This window comes from Pelophylax lessonae (genome assembly GCF_965119305.1).
Source record: "Pelophylax lessonae genome assembly, chromosome: 3".
Taxonomy (NCBI): domain Eukaryota; kingdom Metazoa; phylum Chordata; class Amphibia; order Anura; family Ranidae; genus Pelophylax; species Pelophylax lessonae.
Genome location: NC_138770.1, coordinates 590,030,977 through 590,054,271, shown reverse-complemented (window position 1 = coordinate 590,054,271; position 23,295 = coordinate 590,030,977). Strand labels below are relative to the sequence as shown.

Genomic DNA, 23,295 nt, shown 5'->3' with positions numbered 1-23,295 from the left:
CATCTACACAGATGTCAAATTGGGAGCAGCATAAATTCAAAAACAGGCAGTGCTAAATTCCATTAATCAACAAAATAAATGTTGTATACATATATATATATATATATATATATATATATATATATATATATATATATATATATATGTGTAATATATGTAGCAAGGTTCCCAGGCCTGTGGCCTGATGTGGGTCTGCCATTAGAACCGGTACTCTCTCCAGCCCATGTGTGCTGCGGCCTTGGGTGTGACAACTGAAGCAGCGACCACTCCGGCATCTTTGTTTGTGGTTTTTATTTGATTTAAAGGGGATGGGAGAAGGTAATGAGTGTGATACTCCTTGCGGCTCAAACTAATTACACTTGGGACTTTGTTGCTGAAAAATGCCCGTTGGCGCTTCCTTGACGCCAGCCGGTGCCAGCCAATGCTCACTGACTCTGAGAACCTGAAGAAGTGTTGAATCCCCGACTTATAGTCCTGTAGATCCAAGACTGAGCTGTAGAACTCCTGACACTGCTGTGCTGTGGAAGTCACTAAATACTGTCCCCCGCTAGGTACAGCTTGGAGGAGTATCTTGTAGAACTTTGTGTAACTGTCGCATTAACTGATACTCTCTGTACAATTCAGGGCCCAGACTGCCGGTACCCCCTTTACAACTCCAGGGTCCTCTACCTAGGCACCCCCTTTACAGCTAGCTGACACTGGATCCCAGAACCTCTTCCAGGGTGGTCCCCTCTAACACTTCAGGTGAACCCCAGGGGCAATCCTCAGTACTCACAACCTGTGTAGGCTTTCCTGGGACTGGACCCCTCTCTCTCTCCTCATGCTCTAGGCTCCCCGAATCCCCTCAGCTCAACTCAGCACTCTCTGGATACTCAGCGACACCCCAAGACATCCACCTTCCTCTGACAGGAGGAGAGACAGCCGCACTCTCCTTCCTGGGACTTATACCCACTCCCAGAATCCTTTGCAGCCTAATCTGCTTTCTGGGGTAGTTACAAGCTGGGATGTGTCCCCTGATTGGGCTTCCCACACTGCCCTATGAGAAGCCTCTCACAGGAGCCAGTGGGGATACTTCTCCCCTCAGCAGGCACATCTGGAAGCCCTGACACCCTACCTAACAAATCAAAGCCCTGCTGTTAGGCAGACAAGGCCCACTATATATTTTACCTAGCACCTACCTGTAGGGTGCTACACACATATATATATAAATATATATATATATATACAGTGCCTTTGCGAAAGTAATCGGCCCCCTTGAACTCTGCGACCTTTTGCCACATTTCAGGCTTCAAACATAAACTGTAATTTTTTGTGAAGAATCAAGAACAAGTGGGACACAATCATGAAGTGGAACGAAATTTATTGGATATTTCAAACTTTGTTAACAAATAAAAAACTGAAAAATTGGGCGTGCAAAATTATTCAGCCCCCTTAAGTTAATACTCTGTAGCGCCACCTTTTGCTGCGATTACAGCTGTAAGTCGCTTGGGGTATGTCTCTATCAGTTTTGCACATCGAGAGACTGACATTTTTGCCCATTCCTCCTTGCAAAACAGCTCGAGCTCAGTGAGGTTGGATGGAGAGCGTTTGTGAACAGCAGTTTTCAGTTCTTTCCACAGATTCTCGATTGGATTCAGGTCTGGACTTTGACTTGGCCATTCTAACACCTGGATATGTTTATTTGTGAACCATTCCATTGTAGATTTTGCTTTATGTTTTGGATCATTGTCTTGATGGAAGACAAATCTCCGTCCCAGTCTCAGATCTTTTGCAGACTCCATCAGGTTTTCTTCCAGAATGGTCCTGTATTTGGCTCCATCCATCTTCCCATCAATTTTAACCATCTTCCCTGTCCCTGCTGAAGAAAAGCAGGCCCAAACCCTGATGCTGCCACCACAATGTTTGACAGTGGGGATGGTGTGTTCAGGGTGATGAGCTGTGTTGCTATTACGCCAAACATAACGTTTTGCATTGTTGCCAAAAAGTTCGATTTTGGTTTAATCTGACCAGAGCACCTTATTCCACATGTTTGGTGTGTCTCCCAGGTGGCTTCTGGCAAACTTTAAACGACACTTTTTATGGATATCTTTAAGAAATGGCTTTCTTCTTGCCACTCTTCCGTAAAGGCCAGATTTGTGCAGTATACGACTGATTGTTGTCCTATGGACAGAGTCTCCCACCTCAGCTGTAGATCTCTGCAGTTCATCCAGAGTGATCATGGGCCTCTTGGCTGCATCTCTGATCAGTCTTCTCCTTGCATGAGCTGAAAGTTTAGAGGGACGGCCAGGTCTTCATAGATTTGCAGTGGTCTGATACTCCTTCCATTTCAATATTATCGCTTGCACAGTACTCCTTGGCATGTTTGAAGCTTGGGAAATCTTTTTGTATCCAAATCCGGCTTTAAACTTCTCCACAACAGTATCTCGGACCTGCCTGGTGTGTTCCTTGTTCTTCATGATGCTCTCTGTGCTTTAAACAGACCTCTGAGACTATCACAGTGCAGGAGACTTGATTACTCACAGGTGGATTCTATTTATCATCATTAGTCATTTAGGTCAACATTGGATCATTCAGAGATCCTCACTGAACTTCTGGAGAGAGTTTGCTGCACTAAAAGTAAAGGGGCTGAATCATTTTGCACGTTCAATTTTTCAGTTTTTTATTTGTTAACAAAGTTTGAAATATCCAATAAATTTTGTTCCACCTCATGATTGTGTCCCACTTGTTGTTGATTCTTCACAAAAAATTACAGTCTTATATCTTTATGTTTGAAGCCTGAAATGTGGCAAAAGGTCGCAAAGTTCAAGGGGCCGAATACTTTCGCAAGGCACTGTATATATATATATATATATAAATATATATATACAGTATCTTACAAAAGTGAGTATACCCCTCACATTTTTGTAAATATTTCATTATATCTTTTCATGTGACAACACTGAAGAAATGACACTTTACTACAATGTAAAGTAGTGATTGTACAGCTTCTATAACAGTGTATATTTGCTGTCCCCTCAAAATAACTCTACACACAGCCATTAATGTCTAAACCACTGGCGACAAAAGTGGCTACACCCCTAAGTGAAAATGTCCAAAAAGGGTCCAATTAGCAATTTTTCCCTCCCCCGTGTCATGTGATTCGTTAGTGTTACAAGGTCTCAGGTGTGAATGGGGAGCAGGTGTGTTAAATTTGGTGCTATCCCTCTCACTCCCTCATACAGGTCACTGGAAGTTCAACATGCCACCTCATGGCAAAGAACTCTCTGAGGATCAAAAAAAAAAGAATTGTTGCTCTACATAAAGATGGCCTAGGCTATAAGAAGCCAAGACCCTGAAACTGAGCTGCAGCACGGTGGCCAAGACCATACAGCTGTTTACCAGGACAGGTTCCACTCAGAATAGGCCTCGCCATGGTCAACCAAAGAAGTTGAATGCACGTGCTCAGCGTCATATCCAGAGGTTGTCTTTGGGAAATAGATGTATGAGTGCTGCAAGCATTGCTGCAGAGGTTAAAGGGGTGGAGGGTCAGTCTGTCAGTGCTCAGCCTCAGACCATACGCCACACACTGCATCAAATTGGCCTGCATGGCTGTCGTCCCAGAAGGAAGCCTCTTCTAAAGATGATGCACAAGAAAGCCTGCAAACAGTTTGCTGAAAACTATCAGACTAAGGACGTGGATTACTGGAACTATGTCCTGTGGTCTGATTAGAGCAAGATAAACGTATTTGGTTCAGATGGTGTCAAGCATGTGTGGCAGCAACCAGAGTGTGTCTTGTCTACAGTCAAGCATGGTGGTGGGAGTGTCATGATCTGGGGCTGCATGAGTGCTGCTGGCATTGGGGAACTACAGTTCATTGAGGGAACCATGAATGCCAACATGTACTATGACATACTGAAGCAGAGCACAATCCCCTCCCATTGGAGACTGAGCTGCAGGGCAGTATTCCAACATGGTAACGACCCCAAACACACCTCCAAGACGACCACTACTTTTCTGAAGAAGCTGAGGGTAAAGGTGGTGGACTGGCCAAGCATATCTCTTGACTTAAACCCTAATGAGCATCTGTGGAGAATCCTCAAATGGAAAGTGGAGGAGCGCAATGTCTCTAACATCAACCAGAGTGGAAGAGGACTCCAGTGGCAACCTGTAAAGCTCTGGTGAACTCCAAGCCCAAGAGGGTTATGGCAGTGCTGGAAAATAATGGTGGCCACACAAAATATTGACACTTTGGGCCCAATTTAGACATTTTCACTTTTGTTGCCAGCGGTTTAGACATTAATGGCTGTGTGTTGAGTTATTTTGAGGGACAGCAGATTTACACTGTTATACAAGCTGTACACTCTCTACTTTACATTGTAGCAAAGTGTCATTTCTTCAGTGTTTTCACATGAAAAGATATAATAAAATATTTACAAAAAATGTGATGGGCGTACTCATTTTGGTGAGATACAGTATATGTATGTGTATATATATATATATATATATATATATATATATATATACTGGATAGATAGATAGATAGATAGATAGATAGATAGATAGATAGATAGATAGATAGATAGATAGATAGATAGATAGATAGATAGATAGATAGATATTGTTTTAAATATTATATCATATATACAGTATACACTGCTCAAAAAAAAAAAAAAAAGGAACACTTTGAAAACACATCAGATCTCAATGAAGAAAAATATTATGCTGGATATCTATACTGATTTGGATTGGAACGATGGAAATGAAAATTATCAACCTAAAGAGGGATGAATTCAAAGACACCCCTAAAATCAAAGTGAAAAAATGATGCAACAGGCAAGTACATTTTGCAGAAACAACATTGCAGCAACTCCAAATGGTACTCAGTAGTTTGTATGGCCCCCATGTGCTTGTATCTATGCCTGACAACGCCAGGGCATGCTCCTAATGAGACAACAGATGGTGTCCTGGGGTATTTCCTCCCTGATCTAGACCAAGGCATCACTGAGCTCCTGAACAGACAGAGGTGTAACCTGGCAGCGTCGGATGGACTGAAAAATAATGTCCCAAAGGGGTTCTATTGGATTTTGGTCAGGCAAACGTGGGGTATTCAATGGTATCAATTCCTTCATCCTACAGGCACTGGCTGCATACTCTCACCACATGAGGCTGCGCATTGTCGTGCACCAGGAGGCACCCAGGACCCACTGCATCAGAGTAGGGTCTGACAATGTGTTCAAGGATTTTATCCAGATACCTAATGGCAGTCAGGGTGCCATCGTCTAACCTGTAGAGGTCTGTGCGTCCCTCAATGGATATGCCTCCCCAGACCGTCACTGACAGACCACTAAACCAGTCATGTTGAATGATGTTACAGGCAGCAAAAGGTTCTCCACAGCTTCTCCAGACCCTTTCAAGTCTGTCACATGTGCTCAGGGTGAACCTGCTCTCATCTGTGAAAAGCACAGGGCACCCCAGTGGCGGACCTGCCAATTCTGATGTTCAATGGCAAATGCCAATCAAGCTCCACGATTCCGGGCAGTAAGCACAGGGCCCACTAGAGGGCATCAGGCCCTCAGGCCACCCTAATGAAGTCTGTTTCTGAATGTTTGGTCAGAGACATTTACACCAGTGGCCTGCTGGAGGTCATTTTCTAGGGCTCTGGCAGTGCTCATCCTGTTCCTCCTTGCACAAAGTAGCAGATACAGGTCCTGCTGATGGGTAGAAGGATAGAAGGACCTTCTATGACCTTGTCCAGCTCTCATAGACTAAAGCCCCGTACACACGTACCGATGGTCGGCATACAAATGTTCCTCTTTTCTCCCCGGGATGTCGGTGTCTGCTGAAAAGTGCAAAGACAGCACAAGGACAGCACAAGAATTTTGTCCGCCGACTGCAGAAGTGATGTCATGTAATGGTTAACTTTCCCTGTGTTTTCTATTTTCTGAGCATGCCCAGTCTTGCAAATCTGCGGTCTGTCGGCCGAATTGTGTACTGACAGGCGAACAATCGTCCGTTCTGGTGTCGGCATACAAAAATTTTCATGTTTGCAAGAAAGACTTTTGTCCGCGGATTGTGCGCAGACATCTGTCGGAGGCACCATACTAACACGCGTACAATCGGCAGATCCTTCGTCCACCGACGTTTGTATGCCGACGATCGGTACGTGTGTACGGGCCTTTACTGCCTGTCTCCTGGAATCTTCTCCATGCTCTTAAGAATGTTCTGGGAGACACAGTAAATCTTCTGGCAAAGGGCACATATTGATGTGCCATTGTTGAGGAGCTGGACTGCCTGTGCAACCGCTATAGGGTCCAGGTATCGCCACATGCTACCAGTACTGACACTGACCCAAGCCAAATGCAAAACTAGTAAAAAACAGTCAGAAAGATGAGTAGGGAAAAAAATGTCAGTGGCTTCCACCCATAAAGCCATTCCTGTTTTGGAGGTTGTCTCATTGTTGCTCATCTAGCACACTTGTTGTTAATTTAATTAACACCAAAGCAGCTTAAACTGATTAACAACCTCTACTACCTAACTGACCAGATCCACATACCAGGAGTTTAATTGACTTGATGCTATACTCTAAATAAAACTTGTCCCTTCATTTTTTGAGCAGTGTATATACACATATAATTAATAAATATAGTGCACATTTCACAAATTATTCAGTGTAAAGACAATATTATAAAGTCATGGTGTGAATCCACATGAATCAAATATAAAGTTAGTGCATGTGCCCTTATACAGTGTCTGAGAAACGTTTTTTTTTTTTTTTTTGGAATTTAAAGTGCAAGTGCTTATGAATTCTAACTTAAACTAATAAAAATATTATATGCAAAAGAAAGGTCCATAAATGTCCAGAAACATGTGAAAATGATGGTGGTAACCCCTGAAGCACATTCCTCCATCCAGAAAGCCAACACTTCTTCACTGTGGGCAAATAAAATTATACGCTTACCGAAATACCATGCTCCTGCATAACAGAGTAGTCATGATTAGCATGAAAGTACACTTGCAAATGTCATTGTTGTTTATCTGTGGTTATACGTATCAGACACACCCCCTCCAGAAGTTTTATAGTATACATAGTTTGGGTGTTTTTACTTTTACAGTATGTCTTACTTTCTATTATTTATTAAAATGTTGTTGCCTTCACAGGACAGAAGAATAAATGGGGCCTAAAAAGAAAAACAATTCCAGCCAGTATCTGTTTTGTAATCGGAACTCCTCCGTATGTAATGACATCACGGTTTTAGGGCACACTCCTTCGCATTTAATTAGATACCAATGTCCTCAAGGGTGTACACTTAAATTAGGGATCGAACGATTATTGGCAACACCGATATATCGGGTGCCGATATGTACTTTCCCTGATATATCGGAATCGGCCCTTGAGGTTACAGATATTGCCAATATTTAGGGAAAATGCTTGTACCGTGGTGATGCCTGCAGCTAGAGGCATCACCCCGGCACTGGTGTCCATAGCCAACGGTCGGCTGAATTGTAATGACAACCAATGCAGCTGAGAAGCCGCTCGGCTGTCATTACAAGGAGCGGGAGAGGACGTCCCCCCCCCTCCCACCACCTTCCGCTGCTCGCCCGGGTCTCCCATCCCACCGGAAGACCCGGGCATCCTACCTCCACCGCCGCCACCACCGAAGAGAAGACACGGGTCTCCATGTAAAAAACCCGGAAGTGATGTCATGACATCACTTCCGGGGACTCTGCGCCAAATTAAAAAAACTGACAGCATTCAAAACAGCCAAACTTGGTGTTTTGAATGCTTTTCGGTGCCGAGGAGGGGTTTGGGGTCTTTTAGACCCCCAGATCCCTCCACAAGGAGTACCTTTAGAAAAATAAAAAATAATTTTTTTTACATGTCCGAAAATATCGGCATTAAAAAAACTATATTGGTCGATCACTAACTTAAATATGTGAATAAGTCCTGAGTTACAAGTACCTAGAGTCCTATCTTACACAGGGCTATGGTCTGAACATGTGACAGCAGAGATTGGCCCAACCTTGTCACGTGGAGTGAGTAACAACGCCCCTCCATACTTGAAAGGGTGAGACATTTTTCGTTTGGCTCCCAGCTGTGGACAGAGCAGTGAATAAGTAAAGAAAAGCCAAATTTATGCTGTTGGGGATAGAGGGGATTAAAAAAAAAATACACAGTTGTGTTTTAATGAAGCTCTAGCACTGAAATAAAAATTGAAAACATAAAGATCATGTAAAAGAAGGGGCTTACTTGTCCCAGCACCCAATTCTAGTTGCTGTTGCCGAGTATAGTCACTCCAAGTTTCTTCACATCTATCATAAGCCTGTATTCCCTTCTGTGCTGTGTGATTCCTTCTCCTGGTCCTTTTATCACTGCTGTGTCCTGTAGTGATGTAGGGCCTGGTGGAAGCAACCATAGTTCTTCTTTGAGTTGCTACCCAAGGGACCCATAAAGAATATTCTATGAGGTCCCCAACATTTATTGAAGTGACAGACAACCCAGCAGATCTCCAGCTGATGGGGTTCTGCTAACGTTTGCTGACCTTGAAACCAAATGTGTTCAAGTTGTTTGTTCCTTTAAAGACGGATTTGTAAAATGACTTATGAAAATATTTTTTAAATGTCCTTGAAGAAGCTCTAGAGTATAATGAATGGAAATTTCTATATAGTTTTATGTTGAAATGAAGAAATAAATAGCTCGGGGACACACTCTGGGAAGCAGACCAATTACACTGACATTGCATGGAGATAATACGCACAAATAATTCTCGATTCAATCAGTGAGTTTTTCTAAAAGGCATGTGTGCTCACTGCTTACTTAGCTATACTTGTTATACAGTTTCCCCTAGGGAAGGAGGGGGGTTAAAAGAGTTTTTGGTGAAATTTACATATTTCACTTAGAAAAAAGGTGCTTAAAGTAGTTTTAAAGTCAAATCATTTTTACCTTAATGCATTCCCTGCATTAAAGTAAAAAATGTCCTACTACTTGTTTCTTTCCCACCATCCCTAACACCTACCTGGCTCTTCGTTCAATCCAGCATTGTCCCATCTGCAGCAGCACTGCTACCCTTTCTCACAGGACAGATTGAGAGCAGCGGGAGCGATTGGCTTCTGCTGTTATCAGTCAGATCTTTCAAGGAGGGATCAGGGGGCAGATGGACACACAAAAAAAATGTAAAACCTGGGCTATGTGCTTGTGCAACAAACAATAAAGGGTAAGTGTATATTATGCAAACAGCACTCACTGATACAAGGATACATGAGCATTAAAACTACAGTATAAATACAAAAAATGTGTTGCACTGGTTTACAAGAGAAGCAGTAAAGGTGAAAATCATTGAAAAGTCCTAAATAGACACACAAACACGCACATACAATTAGTGCAATGAAGTAGCGCAATAAAATGATATAAAAATCGCTTTCGGATCAGCAAAAGTCCCTTTCAACATGGATCAGGCAAACACTGAAAATATATGGTGAATAATCCTTGATAAAGGCATACTACCATAACCAGCCGAAACGCGTTGGATTTTCTAGGATATTTCTTCTCTGCAAAATTCCAGGCTGAACTACACGCATGGAACAGCAGAGAACAATATTCAATTAAGTCACCATATCACCTTGTCACAGACTTTCAGTACTTACTCACTTTCACCAATGGGTCTTTAACCCAATACACAATATTGAACTCTACTTATTTTCTGCTCTTGCGCTTTATTTTATTTACTTAATAAATTGTTATATTTTACAAAAATCCTTGTCACCCGCCTTTAAAGTCCCACCCATTCTTGGCCTGAGGCACCAAACCTTCAAACTACCCTATTGTGTTTTACATTGCTTTCAATGGGAAGATCCGTTTTTGGTGTGGTTTTTTTTAGCTTCCCAAGATTTTTTTTACCACAATGAAAGTGTGAAACATTAATTAATTTTAAAGAAAAGCATTTTTCTTGAGCCTTTCAGGTGCTTTTTTTAACGCAAAAGTGCTTGAAAAACTCCTCAGTGGGAAAGGGCCCTAAGGGCAGGCTGTTTTTAATCTGTAACATTGGTGTTATTATTTTTATTTGTGCACATGTATCAATTTTACAGTATTGATTTATAGTAGGCTCCATTCCCACTTGTATGACTCCAAAGTTGCGCCGACTTTGGAGTGCAGCTTTGATGCAGCTTTGATGCAACTTTGGCGCAACATTGATGCAACTTTGGTTTTGATTCTCTATGGGGTTTAGGTCAGGTGAGTTTGCTGGCCAATCAAACACAGTGATTACATGATCATTAAACCAGGTATTGGTACTTTTGGCAGTGTGGGCAGGTACCAAGACCTGCTGAAAATGAAATCAGCATCTCGATAAAGCTGGTCAGCAGAGGGAAGCATGAAGTGCTAAATAATTTCCTGGTAGAGGGTTGCGCTGACTTTGGACTTTATAAAACACAGTGGACCACTAGCAGATGACATGGCTCCCCAAATCATTACTGACTGTGGAAACGTTACACTGGACATCATGCAACTTGGATTCTGTGCTTCTCCACTCTTCCTCCAGACTCTGGGACCTTGATTTCCAAATGAAATGCAATATTTTCCACAGTCCATGATGATTTGTGGAGCCATGTCATCTGCTGGTGTTGGTCCACTGTGTTTTAGTCCAAAGTCAGTGCAGGCCTCTACCAGGAAATTCTAGAATTCTAGAGAACTTCATGCTTCCCTCTGCTGACCAGCTTTATGGAGATGCTGATTTAATTTTCCAGCAGGACTTGGCACCTGCCCACACTGCCAAAAGTACCAAGACCTGGTAATCATGGTATCACTGTGTTTGATTGGCCAGCAAACATTACTGACCTAAACTCCATAGAGAATCTGTGGGGTATTGTCAAGAGGAAGATAAGAGACACCAGACCCAACAATGCAGATGAGTTGAAGGCCACTATTAAGCAACCTAGGCTTCCATGCCACGCCGCATTGTGCAGTAATTCATGAATTTAAAAGGACCCCTGGTGAAGTATTGAGTGCTTACTACACTGTACATGGACATACTTTTCAGTAAGCCAACATGTCTGTATTAAAAAGCCTTTTTTTATTGGTCTAATGTGATATTCTAATTTTCTGAGATACTGAATTTTGGGTTTTCACTAGCTGTAAGCGTCAAAATAAAAATAAATGAATGCTTGAAATATTTTGCTCTGTGTGTAACGCATCTATATAAAATATTTGAGTTTGACTTTTTTAATTGAATTACTGAAATAAATTAAATTTTTGATAATATCCTAATTTTATGAGATACACCTGTATTTAACTTCTGTCACCTGTAAGATTAGAAGTGTTCTCTTACAAGGATTACTAATTAGTGCAGCTGTACCTCTGTTTTGTATACAAGTTAACATGGGGGTTTGGGGAGTGGAGTAGAGCACCCCTAGTATATACTAATTGTATACTTATAATCATATATGTATTATATTATAATCTAATATTCAAATTGCTTGTCCAAAAGCTAGAGACTCTTAGGAGCATTTTCCAATTTTTGCACAATAGGTTATCAGATGTATACAAGGAAAAGGCCTATTATAGTAAATTGATATAAATAGGTGTATAATCAATTCAAATTCTAAAGCCCCGTACACACGTACCGATCGTCGGCCGAACGATCGGCCGTCTTTTGTCCGAGGGCTGTCTTGTCTGTTGAAAAGTGCAAAAGACTGCACACGAATTTTGTCGGCCAACAACAGCCGACTGCAGAAGTGATGTCATGTGATGGTTAACTTTCCTTGTCTTTTTTCTTTTCTGAGCATGCCCAGTCTTGCAAATCTGCTGTCTGTCGGCCGAAATCTGTACCGACTGGCGAACAATCGGCAGTTCTGGTGTTGGCCAACAAAAATTTTAATGCTTGCACGACAGATTCTGTTCGGCCAAAAATGCGCTGTCGGCTGTCGGAAGCATCATACTAACAAGCCTACAATCGGCCGTCGGCCGAATCTTTATGGCCAACAATCGGTACGTGTGTACGGGCCTTAAGGATTCACTGCATGAATATATATACACTAGCAGCGCATCAGAACCTAATAGAACACAGTCCCAGGGATTAGCCAAAAAAAGCCAACCCACATCAAAATGTCAATGTAATAGCCCTTGGTATAATAAGGTGGTAAATCCCTCTTCAGTGCTTGATATATATAAGATGTTGGGCACCTTCACCGCACCTCTGTGAGCCCCCTTGGTAGTACTCACGTACCCTCAAAACATGTATACATCGCCTTTATAATGAATGCTCCAGCAAGTCTCCCAGGACCAGTCCACTTATGTGATCACCGACCATGGACCCCTTGTCACGGACCTCCAGCACTCCTCCAGATGTCTCTCAACACCTCGTCCACTGATAGCGGCATACAGATCCAGTACTCCTTCACCAGCGTCCTGGGCCCAGCTCCGCTCCGCACTCCACAAAACTTTCCAGATCTTCCTCCGGTGTGTGTTCTCATCTCAGAGTGTTGGCAGTCCGTGACAAGGGGTCCATGGTCGGTGATCACATAAATGGACTGGTCCTGGGAGACTTGCTGGAGCATTCATTATAAAGGCGCTGTATACAGTGGGGGTCGAAAGTTTGGGCACCCCAGGTAAAAATTTGTATTAATGTGCATAAAGAAGCCAAGGAAAGATGGAAAAATCTCCAAAAGGCATCAAATTACAGATTAGACATTCTTATAATATGTTAACAAAAGTTGGAATTTATTTCCATCATTTATACTTTCAAAATAACAGAAAACAAAAAAATGGCGACACACAGTCATTAATGTCTAAACCGCTGGCAACAAAAGTGAGTACACCCCTAAGTGACAATGTCCAAATTGGGCCCAAAGTGTCAATATTTTGTGTGGTCGCCATTATTTTCCAGCACTGCCTTAACCCTCTTGGGCATGAAGTTTACCAGAGCTTCGCAGGTTGCCACTGGAGTCCTCTTCCACTCCTCCATGACGACGTCAGTGAGCTTTATTATAAGCTTACATGTAGGTAGAAAGCAAAATGTGAGATTTACTACCACTTTACGCCACTTTACCAAGACTCCAGTCCAGTTTAACATCAGTGTCTTGGTGGGTGCATAAAGTATACATTGAAAAGTGTTAGAACTGGCCTTAATTCCTTTCTCATATACTGTGATAAGTCATTGAACTCTGTGAAGAGACGCAAGGCAGTTTAGAGGGGTCTTCAGTGAGAATGGAAGCCAACAAGTGTCTTTCTGTTATCTCCCTGGAGTCAACAGACAATGCAATGCAATGAAACATGTCCCTCTACGGTTGGGAGAACACTCCTACTTCAAAACAAGATATGGGCTTTACCCCTTGCCGACCGCCGCACGACTATTTACTGCGGCGGTCAGCCCCTCACAGGACTGTGCCGCTAGCCTGTGAGGCTCTAGGGAGTGAGCGCGCGCCGCGGAGGCGCGCTCCCGCTCGGTCACGCCCCCCCGCGCGTGTGCCCGGCGGACCAGATGTCCACCGGGCACTCACGATTGTCCGTTACAGAGGGAGAAAGGCAGGCGACTAATGTAAACAAAGCCATCTGTCATTCTACCCTGTGTAAGAATGGAGATCATACGGTTCTGCTATGTAGGACCGTTGATCTCTGTTCTTACACCTCAAGCCACATCCAATCACAGTTAGAAGCACGCCCCTAGGGACACACTTAACCCCTCCCTCTCAAAAAAAGTTAACCCCTTCACTGCCAGTGTCATTTTTACAGTAACAGTGCATATGTATAGTACTGATTACTGTAGTAATGTCACTGGTAACCCCAAAAGTGTCAAAAATGTCAGTCAAGGGTCCGATCTGTCCGCCGCAATGTCGCAGTCCCGCAAAAAAAATCGCAGATCGCCGCCATTACTCGTTAAAAAAAATAACAAAAATGACAAAAATCTTTCCCTTAGTTAGTAAACGCAATAACTTTTGCGCAAACCAATCAAAATACGCTTTTTGTGATTTTTTTTTTACCAAACATATGTAGCATAAAACAAATTGGCCTAAAATGTTAAAAAATTTTGATTATTACATTATTTTGGGGAATTTCATATAAAAAAATATGAAAAATATTGTTATTTTTGGAAAATTGACGCTCTTTTTTTGTTTATAGCTTATGATCAAAAAATCGCACAGGTGATAAAAATTCCACCAAAAGAAAGCTCTGTTTGTGGGAAAAAAAGGACATCAAATTTGTTTAGGTACAGCGTCGCACGACCGCGCAATTGTCCGTTAAAGTCACGCAGTGCCGAATCGCAAAATAGGCCCTGGTCAGGAAGGGGGTAAAATCTTCTGGGGCTTAAGTGGTTAAGTGTAATTGGTCATCAGCGTATAACTTATCAAATCAGTGTTTGTGTGAGAGACCACCTCTCTGTTACTGATAATGGCACACCCCTTCCCTCCTCCTCCTTTATGTCCTTATATTGTGTAAAAGGAAGTCAGCTAAATCTGGGAATGTAGTCACAGGAAGGAGATACATTTCCACCTGATTTAGAAAGTCCATTAATTAATTTAGGGTGTTGGCTACAGAGCTAGCCAGCAGGAAGTTGAAAGGCCTTCACCTGTTCAGAATGAGGGAGTTAAGGCTCTATAATTTGTTCAGAGAAATTCCTATTGTTTGCTGCCTCCTGTCGCCGTGTAGGCTGGGAGAGGAGGACAGACATACGTGTACCTCCCGACGCCGTGTGGGCATGGGAGAAGGACTGCTGCCGCCTGTCGCCGTGTGGGCTGGGAGAGGGGGACAGTCGGATGTGTGCCTCCCGACAAGCTGGTGAGCATGGGAGAAGACCCCCTACAGCGATGTGAAGCTAAGGAGGGTAACCACGAGTGAAGACGTCTCAAAGGTGAGAAGACAAAGTGTTCCATGTGAAGAGTGTGAAGAGTAAAGGGACCTGTTAAATGAACTGTGTTCAATGTGAAGAATCTGAAGAGTAAAGGATCCTGTTATAAATGAACATGTGTTGATGTGAAAGAAACAAAGGGACATGTTCAATGGACAATGTTTGTGCTGTGTGAAAAGCAAACAAATGGACATTTGAGTGTCTGCTGTAGGATCAGCAGTGTCGGCCCAACAGTAGGTTGGAAAGACTTCTTAGGTAGGTTCCAGCGTGAGAAGGTAGCCGCCCACAGAGGCAAGGATTTATTTTGTCTTTTATTTTATTTTGGCTGTTTTGACGCTTGCAATTGTGTGAAGTAAATTGCATGAATAAATCAGTCTTGTTTTCAACCTCTGCTCGGCTATCTCTCTGTGAAAACGCACCCCCAAAGGGGTCATCCACACCCGCCACCGAGCTAATCCCTTACATATGGTGGAGGATGCGGGCATAAGCAGAGATCCCTGCAAGGAAGTGCAAATGTTTGATGAACTTTGTCTGGTGCATGAGATTGAACAATCTATGTGTGCAGGAGAGAAGATCCTGACAGAAAAAAAAAAAAAAAAAAGTGTTTTAAAGAGACAGCGGTCTCAAAATTATTTGATGAACTTTGTTGTGTCTGGTGCAAGTGACTGCACAAACTGTGTGTGCAGGAAAAGAGATCTTGCAAGAGAGAGAAAAACTACATGTGTTAAAGAGACAGTGGTCTGAAAATTTTTTGCTGGACTGTGAAAAATTTGTGGAGTTATTGAAGATGGGGCGATCCAAACGCCTGAAAAATGCAAAGATAGATGAGATGAGAGACCGGATTCTATGGATGGAGGGGATGTTACCGTCTGAACCAGCCCCATCCATGCCTAAAGAGAGTCTACTAAAGAGGAAGGTTGTTGTCCCTAGCAACACTGATGAAACTGCTATGGAGACGCAGTGTGCTCAGATGAAAAGTAAGCTCAAAATGGAGGAGATGTTGAAACAACTGATTATATCAAATACAGCTCAACAGCAGGCAAATGCAGCTCAACAGCAGGCAAATGCGGATTTTCAGCGGAGCTTTGCAGCTCAACAAAAGGCTCATCAAGAGAGCATGGCAGGCTGGAAACAGAGACGCCAGCAGCCAATGGAGGCCATCAGTTTGGAGGAAACAGAGTATGTGTGCAGGGCTGAGTTGGATGCCTTGCAACGGAAAATGGAAGAAAAGGAACAAGCCTTGGAATTGCTTAAAATGGAGCATAGAAACTTGCAGGAAATGAATGAACTACTCAAGTCTCATGTGTTACAGTGGGAAGAATCCACTGCTCTTCTTTTGGTCGAGTTGCAAAAATGTCAAGACACTATAAAGGAGAAAGATACCATCCTCATGGAAAAGGAAATTGAAATTCAGACTTTGCAGAAGCAAAGTATGTGTGAAATGTTGGAGTTACGTAATCAGCTGGAAAAAAGTCTTCAGTGTTTGGAAGTTACAAAAATAGACCTGCAGGAGTCGCAGGAACAGAATGTTGCTCTGAAAACGACATTGTCTCTCAGCGACAACGAGAAAAGTGAAAGAGAGGCTAAATTACTGAGTACTGTGTATGAGCTCACCACTTTGAGCAATGTGGTAGATGAATTACGTGCAGACTGTGAAAGTTGGAAAGGTGAAGCCCAACGTTTCCAGCAGCAGTTAAAGGAGAAAGAAGCCTGTGTGGCAGAATTACAGTCTCATTCCCAGAAACTAGCCAATGAGGTGAAGGCTCTTATGCAGGGAAAAGGAGATTGTGAACATAAGAGGGAAAAAGTAGAGGCACAGCTTCTGGAATCGCAAGTCAAGGTGTCAGAAGGTGACCGATTGTGTGCTAAGCTGTCAGAGAAGGCAAACCGACTGCAGGTTGAGTTGGACAATGTTACAAATCAGCTTTCTCAAGCAGACAGAAAATCTAGAGAAATTGCGGAAGATTTTTCTATCTTGGAATCGCAGCTGCAAGACACGCAGGAACTCTTACAGGAAGAGAGGTGTCAAAGGCTGAGTTTTAGCACAAAGCTCAAACAAATGGAAGATGAGAAAAATGGCTTCCTGGAACAATTAAAAGAGGAGGCGGAAGCAAAGAAAAACCTATCAGAGCAAGTCGCAACATTGCAAGCTCAGATAGCGGATATGAAAAAACGCATGGAAGAAAGCGTTGGTTCATTACAGTGTGTTGAAGATGTGAAAAAGAAGTTTGATCAGATGCTTGGTGAAGAGAAGACTGTGTCTGCAAAATATGCAGAAGAACGCGCACGTGCAGAAACGGAGGTGCGTGATAACGAGAGCAAAGCCCTGTTCTTGGCTCGCTCTTTGGAGGAAGCTCTAGAGTGTAAGGCTGAACTAGAAAGTGTTAACAAACAGCTGCGTACAGAAATGGAAGAATTGGTCAGCTCCAAGGATGATGTTGTGAAAAGCGTTCAGGAGCTAGAAAAATCTAAGCGAGCCTTAGAACAGCAAGTAGAAGAGATGAAGATTCCGTTGCAGGAACTGGAAGAGGAATTCCAGGCAACAGAGGATCTGTCCCAAAGAGGGGATAGTGTGCCTGATGCAGTTTTTAAAAGGATCAGTGTTTTGGGGTCTGTCCTGAGTGAGCCTCAGAAATGTGATGACACGTGGCTTGAATCACCCCTTTGGAATAAACCGTTCCTTCAAAAACTTCAAGCATTGGAAAATGTATCATTAGAGCTTCAGCAAACAAAAGAGTTGTGTAAGAAATGTGATGATTTCTCAGTTCAGGCTGAAAACCTAGTGGAGAAAACTAAAGCGGAGAAAACTAAAGCAAGTGATATAAATCTGGGAGAAAAAAGCAAACGCCACCTAGTGGAGAAAACTAAGGCTGTTGGTGAAAACGTGAAGCAAATGAATAAGTGCCTTTCAGGGAGTGTTTCCAAAATGGAACTGGTGAAAGACGGGTGGCAGAAGTTTGATCGTGATCTTGAGATGCATTCCATGTGGAATTCAGATAGAGAAAAGGAACTAGGTGACTTTGAGCGGTCAAAAAGTGCATTGAAGAAACCTGTAAAAGAATGTGTTGCAGTTCCATGCTTCTTCACTGATGCAGAGAGGAGGTCTATAATGGATACCACCCAGATCGCTGGGTTCAACTGTGTTGTTGCGTTTGACCCCTATGTTGGTGGAAGGAAAGTTGATGATGTTCTGGTTGGCTTCTTCTGTGAAGAGTTTGGCAAGAAATATAAACTCAATATCAAATCAAATAGTAGGCCTTTACTGCGACTCGCTCAGGAGGGCGAAATGTTTAAGAAGTTGATGAGTGCAAATGCTTCAGATCTGCCTCTGAATATAACATGTTTGGTGAATGATATTGATGTCTCTGGAAAAAGGAACAGGGGTCACTTTGAAGAAATGGGTGACAGCCTGGTGTCGCAAATGAAAAATCCTCTGCACAGCATCTTAGAGCAAGCTAAACTCAAGAAACAAAGAGTCAATGATTGTGTACAGCTGTATGGAGAAGCAACTCCAGTCACAGAGGGACGTCAAGAGTCCCTACTTGGAACAAAGCTTAGTGAAGCAAAGGTTCTCAAAGTTTTGTGGAAAACATTTATGGATTGCAGAGAGAGGCGTCTTAAGAATGTTGAAGACATTAAGACTAGCCCAATTGAGTTGCCTATGGATCACGGTCCTCCGTGGTGGATTGGACAGACGGTTATGAGGGACAAGCTGTCTGACATTTATGAGAAAGCTGTCAATGAAGATGACAGAAACGAGAAGGAGCGAAATGATGCCAAAAAGGCAGTTGAAGAATGTGTATATGAGATGAGAGACAAACTGTGTGGCATTTATGAGAAATCCGTCAATGAAGATGACAAAACAGTTTCATCCGGAAGCTTGAGGATAATAGGAGGCTTATCAGTGAGTCAGCAGTGCTTGACACATGCGTGCCTGGAAATCTGTGTCCCAACCCTAGGGTTGAAACAAGAGGGGGGGGTATGTAACAGGAAGTCAGCTAAATCTGGGAATGTAGTCACAGGAAGGAGATACATTTCCACCTGATTTAGAAAGTCCATTAATTAATTTAGGGTGTTGGCTACAGAGCTAGCCAGCAGGAAGTTGAAAGGCCTTCACCTGTTCAGAATGAGGGAGTTAAGGCTCTATAATTTGTTCAGAGAAATTCCTATTGTTTGCTGCCTCCTGTCGCCGTGTAGGCTGGGAGAGGAGGACAGACATACGTGTACCTCCCGACGCCGTGTGGGCATGGGAGAAGGACTGCTGCCGCCTGTCGCCGTGTGGGCTGGGAGAGGGGGACAGTCGGATGTGTGCCTCCCGACAAGCTGGTGAGCATGGGAGAAGACCCCCTACAGCGATGTGAAGCTAAGGAGGGTAACCACGAGTGAAGACGTCTCAAAGGTGAGAAGACAAAGTGTTCCATGTGAAGAGTGTGAAGAGTAAAGGGACCTGTTAAATGAACTGTGTTCAATGTGAAGAATCTGAAGAGTAAAGGATCCTGTTATAAATGAACATGTGTTGATGTGAAAGAAACAAAGGGACATGTTCAATGGACAATGTTTGTGCTGTGTGAAAAGCAAACAAATGGACATTTGAGTGTCTGCTGTAGGATCAGCAGTGTCGGCCCAACAGTAGGTTGGAAAGACTTCTTAGGTAGGTTCCAGCGTGAGAAGGTAGCCGCCCACAGAGGCAAGGATTTATTTTGTCTTTTATTTTATTTTGGCTGTTTTGACGCTTGCAATTGTGTGAAGTAAATTGCATGAATAAATCAGTCTTGTTTTCAACCTCTGCTCGGCTATCTCTCTGTGAAAACGCACCCCCAAAGGGGTCATCCACACCCGCCACCGAGCTAATCCCTTACAATTGCTAAACAGTATTTAATATAATAAATGTAATTGATACTATCTGTAAAGCAAAAAAAGAGTCTCGGATGCAGATGCCATCCGAATAAAAATGAAAGCTCCACCTACACCACATTAATGCACAAAAAATACACGTGATGTTCAATAAAGATTTATAGGGAGCTGTAAAACAATTTTTTTTTATGTTTATAAATAAATTTAAAATGCTCTTTTTTTTATTTTTTAGTCATGTGACCAGCTCAGCATCAATCAGGGCTGGTCAGACACTGGTAGACTCACACCGTAGACAGCATACATCAGCAGAGTAATAGAAACAGACCACAGGAATACATTCCTTTTTTTTCCCAAAAAAAAGAAAAAAAAAAAAACAGTGGCATGAAACATATGATTAACAGTATATGAAGAAATTATGGAAATTAACACTTCTCTGTTTAGTATCACTTTAAATCCACTAACAAACTGAAGTCAAACTCCTGCTAACACTTTAAAAGCAGTTACAGTCATTGTTTTTTTCCTTTTAGAATAAGGATTTTCCTTGAATAAATAAAATCTGATCATTGTGAGCACCCCTGCCTGTGGTAAATGGTTTATCTTATCCCTGCACACCAATATAATTGCAGGAAAGATTGTGCTTTTGAAAAACAACAGGCTTATTGGCTAGATCATCAAATGAAAGGGAAAGAAAGCTCAAAATGAAAACAAATGCAGCCTTACATCTAAGAATTGGTAAGCTGCAATAAAAAAAAAAGATTGCTTTTGGGTTTGTTACCACTTTAAGTGTTAAACTGAGGAAAATAGAAGGAAGGTTGTGGCAGGTTAGGAAAAAATCCTGCATAGTGAACATTAAACGTGTTTTATTGTACAGGCCTTAGACTAGCTCACATGCAACATTATTTTGCCATAACTGTAATATTATTTATTAGCATATATGAAGGCAACTCATCCACTTGAAAAGACATGAGATTCTCATTCTGTGATTTATAGGTTTCATATGGGCAACACAAACACATAACAACTCTATCTTCTTGCTAGTGATGGTTCTATCTTTTGGCGTATTTTCCTGTAATGCATCCATATTGGTCAATAAATCTACATTAAGTCAGTGGGCACCAGAGGTCACAATTGAAATCATCATTTAATGCTGACAAATGGAAACAAAAAGCATGAAAAAATCTATTAGACCAATGTAGTATTGGCAATAATCTAATGTTAATTGTGACCTATTTTCACATGTGCCATAGGCATCCCTGTGACTACAGTGACCATCTCTTATTCGTTACATTTATGTTTCTTTGTGTTGCAATATAAATTCTCTATATATCATGTTGCAGATATTTAATATCTATGGCAGGGCAAAAAAGCAAAAAAACAAAAAAAATGTATGCCTGTAGTACACGCAACTTTATGAATATTTTAATTTATTAAAAATGTGCAAGTACAGATTAAAAACTGTTGACCAACCAGCCATATAGCATGCTCATATTTTTCTGTTTAAGCTGACAACAGAGTGCCTTTGCTGCATTGAAATCCTAACCGAACCCTGCCTTGTCCCACTCCACCTGCATACATTGATTTCCTTTCCAGAAAACCATTTTGCTTCCTTGAATCCCGACAGCCTACCCCAACACTGTATGTAGGGAAAAGATGTAGTTCTGGGTGTGTGACTACATAATTAGAAACAAAGCTTTCTTTAAATGTAAATTGTATTTAACCACCTCAATACAGGGCACTTAAACCCCCTTCCTTCCCAGACCAATTGTCAGCTTTTACCGCTGTTGCATTTTGAATGAAAATTGCGCGGTCATGCAACACTGTACCTAAACCAAATTTATGTCATTTTTTCCCCACAAATAGAGCTTTCTTTTGGTGGTATTTGATCACCGCCAGGTTTTTTCTTTTTTGGTGCACAAATAAAAGAAGGCCGAAAAGTTTGAAAAAAAAAAAAAGTTTTTTGTTTAGGTTATAAAATTTTGTAAATAGATACGTTTTTTCCTGCACTGATGAGCACTGATGACGCCGCACTGACAGGCACTGATGAGGAGACACTGATGGGGTGGCACTGATGGGGTGGCACTGATGGGGTGGCACTGATATGCAGCACTGATGGGCACTGATAGGTAGCACTGATATGCAGCACTGATGGGCACTGATATGTGGCACTGATAGATAGCACTGATATGCAGCATTGGTGGGCACTGATAGGCAGCACTGATGGGCACTGATCGGCGGCACTGATGGGCACTGATGGGCACTGATAGGCGGCACTGATGGGCACTGATGGGTGGCACTGATGGGCGGCACTGATCGGCACTGATGGGGGGCACTGATGGGCACTGATAGGCAGCACTGGTGGGCAATAATGGGCACTGGTGGGCGGCACTGATAGATGGCAATAACGGGCACTGGTGGGCAGCACTGATAGATGGCATTGGTGGGCAGCACTGATAGGGGAGCACCACTGGCAGGCTCTCTGAGCCCTGTTTGCCATCCCTGGTGGCCATGGTGGGCATCCCTGGTGGTCATGGGTGGGCATCCCTGGTGGCTCTAGTGGCATCCCCTCCCCCCAGGGCTGCACTGGTAATCAATCATCTGATTACCAGCACAGACCCCCCCTGTGATCAGTGAGTAATTAGAAATACTCACTGATCACCCCAGCTGCAGAATTGATCCTCTTCTCTTCTCCTCACTGACAGGATCTGTCAGGAGGAGAAGAGATCAAAGCCGTTACAACGGCTGTATTGACATTACATGACGGCTGTGATTGGTCACAGCCGTCATGTGATCAGGAGGGCCAATCACAGGGCCCTCCTGTCGAGGCTTGTTGCTCTGTGTCCTAGGGACACAGGCACATCGAGATTGCGCGTGTCAAAAGTGTCAATTAGTGTCCAATATGTCATATAGTTACATAGTTACCTCTGAAGGGAGTCTATACCACATTTTCACCACTCTTACTGTGAAAAAACCCTTCCATTTTAAGAGATGAAATCTCTTTTCCTCTAGACGTAAAGAGTACCCCCTTGTCCTCTGTGATGACCTTTAAGTGAATAATTCAACACCAAGTTCACTATATGGACCCCTTATGTATTTGTACATGGTAATCCTATCCCCCCTAAATCTCCTCTTCTAAAGAGAGAATAAATTCAGTTCTTCTAATCTTTCCTCATAGCTGAGCTCCTCCATGCCTCTTTTTAGTTTGGTTGTCCTTCTCTGCACTTTCTCCAGTTCCCCAATATCCTTTTTATGAACTGGTGCCCAAAACTGAACTGCATATTCCAGATGAGGTCTTATTAATGATTTTTAGAGGGGCAAAATTATGTCTCTCTCTCTGGAGTCCATACATCTCCTAATACAAGAAAGGATTTTGCTCGCCGCAACTTGGCATGCGTGCTTTTATTACCTACTTAAGGACCAGGCTTATTTCTGACACTTGTTGTTTACAAGTTAAAATCAGTATTATTTGCTAGAAAATTACTTAGAACCCCCAAACATTATATATTTTTTTAGCAGAGGCCCTAGAGAATAAAATGGAGATTGTTGCAATACTTTATGTCACACTGTATTTGTGCAGCGGTCTTACAATTTTTTTTTTGGAAAAAATAGACTTTTTTTTAATAAAAA

General features: G+C 42.5%; 1 long non-coding RNA gene across 1 annotated transcript in view; it reads right to left on the bottom strand.

The window, feature by feature from the left end:
- Positions 1-22,835, bottom strand: part of LOC309551646 — a 98,438-nt gene extending 75,603 nt beyond the window's left edge. Inside the window, exon 1 of the long non-coding RNA XR_014225103.1 lies at positions 22,630-22,835. This is a non-coding gene — a long non-coding RNA (uncharacterized lncRNA). The remainder of the gene's footprint in view (positions 1-22,629) is intronic.
- Positions 22,836-23,295: the final 460 nt, after the last annotated feature.